Here is a 7958-nt window from a genome sequence, read left to right as displayed (position 1 = left end):
CATTGTCATCTGCTTTCAGCATACTGATTTCCCCAGAGATATAATTGATTATTTTTTTAAGCTACCTTATACTTTGAGATGCTAAAGTAGCAGCAAAACTGAACACTTTCAACCTGCTATCTATCAATCATATGTAAAACTTTCTACATAGTTCTGTTTCCTTCATGCGAACTGAACAGGCTTCTCTCTTTTTCCAAAAGAGTCTTTAACACATTAGACTATACCTTTCTTCGGAATGTGTTACAGTAAGTTGATGGAAACCAAAGACTGACCTTAGATAACCAGACCTGTCAACCAGACTTGTAGTAGAATGGCTGATTTTTCCTAACATTAAAAACTGGCTGTGAATATTCTTCAGTTTCCCAAAATTTTCTTCCCTTTTAATTTAACACACACAATCAACTATCAACTAGGCAATATTAAGGTAACTCGAGTAACATGCCATTCACTCAGAAATTAAGGGGCATCTTTCTTAGTCCATCATGGTTACCTTATGTCCTCTTAACACACCCAGAATTAAAGTAAGACCTCAACATACAGTTTTTAAAGTGAAAAAATTAAGTCTTGTAGAAAAAGGTAATTTTAGAAAAAAAAAAAACATAGATCAATATACTAGTCTATTTCAAGGAAATGCTGTGAGGTTTTGAAGTTTCATAAGCAGATACAAATGAACAATTAGCAGAATTATAAGGGGAAGTTTTTAGCTACTTACCTCCCTTTATAATTCTGCTAACTGTTCTTTTTTTTTTAGCTTTTTTTTTTTTTTTTAGCTTCCTTTTGGTGTGTTTGTTAATAAATGCTTTGAGTTCAGGAAATCAAAACAAAAGGGGAACTGTATTTTTAAAAAATACATATATTCAGATTAAAATTTGGCAGGAAAAAACCTTGACCAACCACCACATTTTCATATTCTGATGAATTAGTTTGTGACTCCACTAGAAACACATGAAAGATCATACTTAGTTTGACGGTACCTTCCAGAGCAAGACATGTTAACCCATCTTGGGATTATGACTTCACTAGTAGAAGTTTTGAAAACACTATTAAGCACTATCAAACATCCCTAAGCGAAAGAGAGTTGACAGAAGACAGCATGGGCATGTGTTAACCATATTCTCAGTATTCAAAAGCTGGCTGATTTCTAACATTTCTGTAGGAATACAGCTGGGCACTGAGGGCCTCAATACTACTTAAGGAGTCAAGTAGCCAAGAGCTGTCAGATTGCCAAAAAAGTGTCATTTTGGGCAGCAGCTGCCAACAAGTACTTTCACACAATACAGTTAACTAATGGCAAGGATATTTTTTGGCTTTGTTATTAACAGATTACTGCAGGGGATGTATGAATGGGAGCACATTCTTCTAGGACAACTGGAAGAGAAAAGCATGACAATAATTAAAAAGTAAAGTTAGGTAATATACTTCGTGCTATTGAAAAGCCACTGTGCTGCAAAACAGATATTCAGAATCCAGTTTCTACATTGCAGAAAGAAATCAGTTAATAGCATAGTTTTACAATTGGGGATTATTAAAAGATCAATATGTACAGTACAATTTACTATCAGCACAACTGTTCATCTTTTCAGTCACAAAAGACTGTTAGGTAGCATTGAAGTAAATACATCATTTACAATTCAGTAGACAGCTACAGCGATAGAAGTCCAGGACAATAGATTGTAGCACCAAGAATTCACCAACAGTTACTGACCCTTCCTCATTTACTATTTGCATGATCTGAAATTCACAAACCCTTAACAACTGTTTTAACTACTGATCACAATATTTTATCTCCAGAAAGTTACTATGGCATGTGTAGAAATGAGATTCATAAGAATCCTTACTCTCTTGGCAGAGAAATTAATTTAGTGATTGTACTGCATATTTAAAAAAAAAAAAGAACATCTAAACAAAGCATAGTTAAAATTTCAAGGAAGTGGATCGATACAAGTAATCATCATCCATATTCAGAACAGCATGAAAGACTTTTTCCTGAAGATAAAAGAAAGTTCCATGAATGCATTTGCAGCCTGCCATACATATTCATTTTGGCATATTGCACCACAAATTATTCCTTTATAATCTCTACTAAGATCATTTGTCACTCATTTACGTCTCAAGCCTTCTGAAAGTGAGTTGTTTAAGCTGTTTTATATCTACACCACAAAGCAAGAAGATTGCTTCACTGAGTAAGTTGTTAAATTTGGGTTCATGTTTCAAATATTTCCCAGTCTTCTTGTCTTCACTCAAGACATCATTAACTACTAACATCATGATTTGAATCTAGTCTTCCATAACATCATAAACCAACAAAGAACAGATATCTTCAAGTAGTTACACACACATATCTGAGTTCACAAAATCAGCTCACTCCTCAGTATAAAATATGGAAAGCATTAAGACTTCCTATGAGATATTTTGAGTCATAAAAATAACATCCTTGCCCAAAAATCTCTCTTCATTTACTTGACTTATCTATATGACAGCCACAATAGTCATGGCTAACTCCTGATTTCACTCAAAGTCTTCACAGGTAGTGGAGTCTTTCCTGGAAGCCAGGAGAGTCAGAGAACCTGCACACATTCACCCCATTAGAAGTTCAACGGCACACAGCACTGTGACAGGGAAATACTAGAAAGCTGAAGTCCTAGTAAGTTCCCAGACCAACATCTTAAGCAAGCTTTAGATACACTATCAAAGACACTAGATCCTCATTCAGCAAGCAATTGCTACATTACCAGTTCTGTTCTACTATGGGAAACCTCACAGCCATCATCACTGAAATCTTAAAGAAAAGAGAAGCAGGAGAAAAAAAGAAAAGGACTAAAATTGGTCTGTGAAGCAACACTGTTTTAATGGAATAACAATTAGTACTTACGCTTCACGAATTTTAAGACAGTTGTCTGTTGCATTACAGTGACTAAAAGGCTCTCAATGTTAAAAAAAAAAAAGATTTAGGATTTTTTCTTACTGAATCAACCCCTACATAAGTAAATGACAAAAGTTTTTGAAGTATTTTAAAGTAAGCAGCGCACTAAACAATTCAAGCAGAAGAGGGCAACACTTTCCAGTAACAAGCTTGTTTAGAAGACTGGTCATTTTTAAGGAAAAAAATATATATTATTTACAGTACTATGAGACTGTCTCCACTAGCAATACTCAGCTAGTCATCACAGCATTATTTTGGACACTGCACAATTGCCAAAGACTGGAAATTCAAGTTGCTCACCACACCACTTCTTAAGCAAGACTGGGAAATCTCTAAATCAACAGTGATAAGAGGAACCAGCACTAACATTTACTGTCCCGTAGGCAGCTGCCCAGCTCCACACCCAGAGAAAATGTAGCTTCACCATCAGATGGTCTAGGGCTCAACAAGTCCTGCAGCATTTTTCCATGTGAGAACTACTAAAAGAGCTCCCTTGCCCAGAACGCCCTTCTGTCTCTGCAAGAACAAACATACCTCCTTCCTCCAGAGACAAAAACAAAACCTCCAGGCACAGAAGAGGAAAGAAGAAAACAAAAGAAACTTCCAACCTTTCTTCCTCATATACAATCATTGATAGCACCTGGCAGTCCCTCTTTTTATCAGAAACACTCATTAGTTTCACCTGAAGGCTATTTCTGTCCCACCAGAGCACTAAGCTATTAATTGCTGGGCGAAACAAGTCATTTGCTTGAAACTAGGATGTAGCCTATTCTTTTCTTGCTAAGTTTAGTGTGTAGAATATGTTTCTACCAAAGACAAACACTTAAAGGCTGCATTTATCTCATAAGATAATGTTCAAAGTATGAAAAAGAATGGTGGTTTTCTGGTTAATAAAAATAAAAGCATTGTTAACTATGTAGTGCAGGTTCTCAGGAAGCTCTTTCCCTTACTTATTTCTTTCCGTATCAGGCAAGCATACGACTGCTGCACGGTATTTAATGTTACTGAGCTGGGATTGTTACCTGCTGTAGCCAATAGCATTTCTTGGAATAACAGCCTTTCTTATTCCATGTGAAGTACACAAGCCAAGTGCCTCGGTCTCCTTTCAGCATTATTCATTAGACTTAAATGAAAAATGCATATGATAGCCTCCAAGATCTTTCCCCTTTTTATATTTGTTATGTTCTTTCCTTCTTTTAGGAGTCACAGTACCCAAGCATGTACCCTTTTTCCTGCTGCTGTCATTAAACTTTACATCTTAGTCCCTGAATGCAGCAAAGCTGTAAGCATGCCCCGCACTCGCTTTAGGCAAACAATGTAATCAATGAGGTATTATAGCACTGCTAACCAGCGTACCACAGGAGTAAGTATCCCATAATATGCTCCGCATAAACAGAAGCTCACCCTCAACTGCCATGATTTCATCTGAAAGAAATTATTTGGCAAATTTTCTAAGATTTAAACTTGAAGCACACCTATATGGTTTATTCAGTGTTCCATCATGATGATGCCCGTAGACTACATCGTGACATACCAAGCTTGCTTTAAACAGCAATCAACAGAGTAAAACACATAGATGAACTCCTGACCAAAGTCCTAACATTAATATTACTGTGATTTTAACTGTGCAACCCTCATACTGCGTTAAAAGATTATGGCGATTGCCTTTGCCGTTTCCCCCTTCTTCGGGCAAGCACCAGTGCACGTTTCAAAGAGCCCACAGTAAGCTGAATGAACCTTCCAAATAGATGTATCTAGAGACTGTCGGTTTTAACAGCTTCCATAAGGCTTTCGACAGCCCAGTCAGCACATACAGGGGAACGCATGATGGCTGAGCCCTCACTCTCCCAAGGAAATACCATCTCACAAGTATGAGGGCAGCTCGCTTGTCTGATTGATAAGTATACAATGCCCAGAGAACTGATAAACTCCAAACGGATTATTTAATTGCAAGCAGTAGTGAAGACACCAGTGCGGAATACTTCTGCTAGAGTAAGCAGACATTCTGCAACTCATTTTGCTGTTATCCTCAGGGACATCTCCAAAAAAAGCCATTAAAACAATCCACTCTGAAAACAGTGAATTGACATGGAAGAGTTCCGAGAAAGCTACCTTCTTTTTTGCATTTTCCTTTCTCTCACGCTTTACCAGCATTTTATAAGTCCTTAAAGAAGTCCCTAGAACTTTATTAAACAGAACTCTGCGGATTTAATCCATTACGTATTGCGCAGGACTTCTTTCACAGAGGTGAAGCTGAAAATTGAGGCACTTAGACCTAGCTTTACAAAGAGCTCCCTGCAGAGTGACTCCTGCAGTCACCCAGGAGCCCTCATAGAAGAGAACTCTAATTAAGGGCCTAACTACATGGTTAGATATCTAACCTGAGACATATGCTTCGAAAAAGACCATCCCCCTAAGAGCTTGGTTTGGAAACCTGCTCAGAGAAATCTGCTTTAAATTTGTCCTTAAAAAACACATCCAGCCTCTTCTGTAGTGGGAAAGAGGTCACTAAGAAGGACTGTTATTAATCATTCTCCTCCACGAGACACTGCCAACATCACTAATGCTATTCATTTGCTCAGAAATTTCACACTCATTACAGAACTTTTAGATTTTTATTCTTCAGTATAGCTAGGAAAGAGATGATTCTGCCCAAGATCAGTGTAATTACTGAGGACCTGGAAGGTACGGTATCCACAGTCATTAGCCTCAAGTTGGACAATCATGATTTGGCAATGTAATATCGGCAAAACTCACCTTTACACTGGCCTGGTAGAGCTCCTGCAACTGGGCACTTACCAGATTGCTGAGTTTGCGCACTCCAACAACTAGCCTAATTTCTGCAGGCTACAGTGCCAGCTCTTTCCTTGGCTTGCCCAGTACACTTCTCGCGCACAAGCCACCTCTGCCTGCCATCTGTTTGTGTAAATGAGATTTTGCAGCACAACCCCCCCAACGCTGCATGTTCAGACCTGATCTTCCAGACTCATTAACAAGGACATCCTCTTCTGGTGCTGTGCTTTGGGTCATCAATTAATCATTTCAAAGACACATGACAGCTGAATCAAACAGTACACAAACCTTGTAATGGTTTCCAAAAAAAATACAGCGTGCTTTAGATAATACAAGATACAAATAAGCAAAGCAATAAAACACTTCCACACATCTCTTATTTAATATGTGCTGGTAACTAATGTGAAATCTAACAGTAACACATCCAGAAGGCATTTAGCTACCTACCTCCCAGGATTTAGGTACATACAGATTTAGGTACATATGTGAATTTGAGATAGCAAACTTATACTAAGGCATCTATTTTTTTTTTTTTTTTCAAATTGACTTTAAGTCACCTAAAAAATGGGACTTAGGTACATTGGACAATATATGCAGTGAAACCTGTAAGGAAAGTTAAGTCAAACCTACAAAGGCATTTTTAGGCACCTGATTCCCACTGAGCCGATGAGAGTTAGGAGCCTATATGGTTTAGCACGTGAGAACCTAAGAATATTTTAAATACATGCTTTTTTGGAAGTTATTAAATAGAAATTTGCCATTTGAGGAGCTTTGACAGTTCATTAGAATAAATTATATCTGAGAGCCTTGATGCAACAGGAAATGCCCAATTTGTTTCATGGCAGTGCAGACTCACCTTTAGGTGTTACAAAAGAAAGCAAGCAAGACTGTGATGCATCTCATTAAGTATCTTACACTGTGTGTTTTGTCTGGAGTTTTTGCAGCTCAAGACATTAGTTGTACTGAGAGCCTGAATATGTAAAGCATACCGGTTAGACTAATATTAAAAAAAAACTGTTTTAAAAGCTTAAAAACTCACCTTCACCATTTTACAGAAGTTGAAAGCCACAGTATTATCTGCACTTTGGAAATTGTTTCAGTAATTCTTAAGATTACTGGAAATGAGAATTTGAAAGGTGTAAGAATTGTGCACCATTCTGTAGAATACATGAAGATGAAAATTGTTGCAACACAGGGTAGCGCTTTCATCAGAAAGTTGTATTTAATGGACTCACATCTGAAATATTGAAATCATATCAGATATCCTACTTTCATATTATTTCATGGCATCAGACCTAATCACTTCCTTTGACTTGATGAATCTTATAGAATTACTGTCAAGCTATATTTGGCTGAGATCTGTTTATACGAAGCTGATTCATAGTTTTGCTGCTAAGTGAAAAGATAAATCCATCTGCTGTCTTTCATCTCACCTTTTTATGAAAGCCTGCAAGATGAAGCCTGTAGCAATTTTTTTTTCAAAATCTTTCTTTGGCTGTTCCATTTTCAAATATCAAACGAGGATTTTTCAGCACAACTCACTGAAGCTTCTTTCCACTGAGGTTATAAAACATCACTAATTCTTAGCTCTAAAACCTACACATGCAAGATGGTCACATATTCAAATGTTCATCAGCCTCCTGCTTCAAACAAAGGTTGAGGTGTGAGAAATGTCATGAGCAGGTCCCTGCCATACTAAGTGAGTTACTTTAACTTCACTCCAAAAAGCCTATTACTTAGAGCCAAAGTAGAAAAGCAGGATATTTCATTTCCTTAACACTCAATATTTTGAGTCTGTTTAATATTTAGGGGCCTGGCTTCCTCTGTTGACACACTATTTATAAATTCTAGATTGGCAAACCTTCAAGGTTAAACACATTCCACCGTAAGCAGTGCCCGTGTTGTTTTTGTACAGCACAGAGCCACCTGTGGGAAAATGAAAAGGGGCTCTAATGAAATGCTTAAAGTCATCCTCCTCTGCAGCAGCTCATGGTTTCTTAAAAAACAGTTTCACATTAAGGACTAAAATAAAACTAAACCTGAAACATCCATCTGAGTAGAGGACAACACCCTTGCCTGGCACAGGAACAGGCACACTGAAGCTGCTCAGAACCCAGCTCTGCTAAGTACTTGGTTGCTCCATCTTACAAAAGTCTAGCTAGCATTTATGGATCAACAAAACATCATTGCTCACGGATGCTCCATCTTCCCATACCAATCATCTAGTGCCACCTGTGCAGAC

This window comes from Falco peregrinus, chromosome 2 (genome assembly GCF_023634155.1).
Source record: "Falco peregrinus isolate bFalPer1 chromosome 2, bFalPer1.pri, whole genome shotgun sequence".
Lineage (NCBI taxonomy): Eukaryota > Metazoa > Chordata > Aves > Falconiformes > Falconidae > Falco > Falco peregrinus.
Note: the sequence above shows the minus strand (reverse complement) of the source record.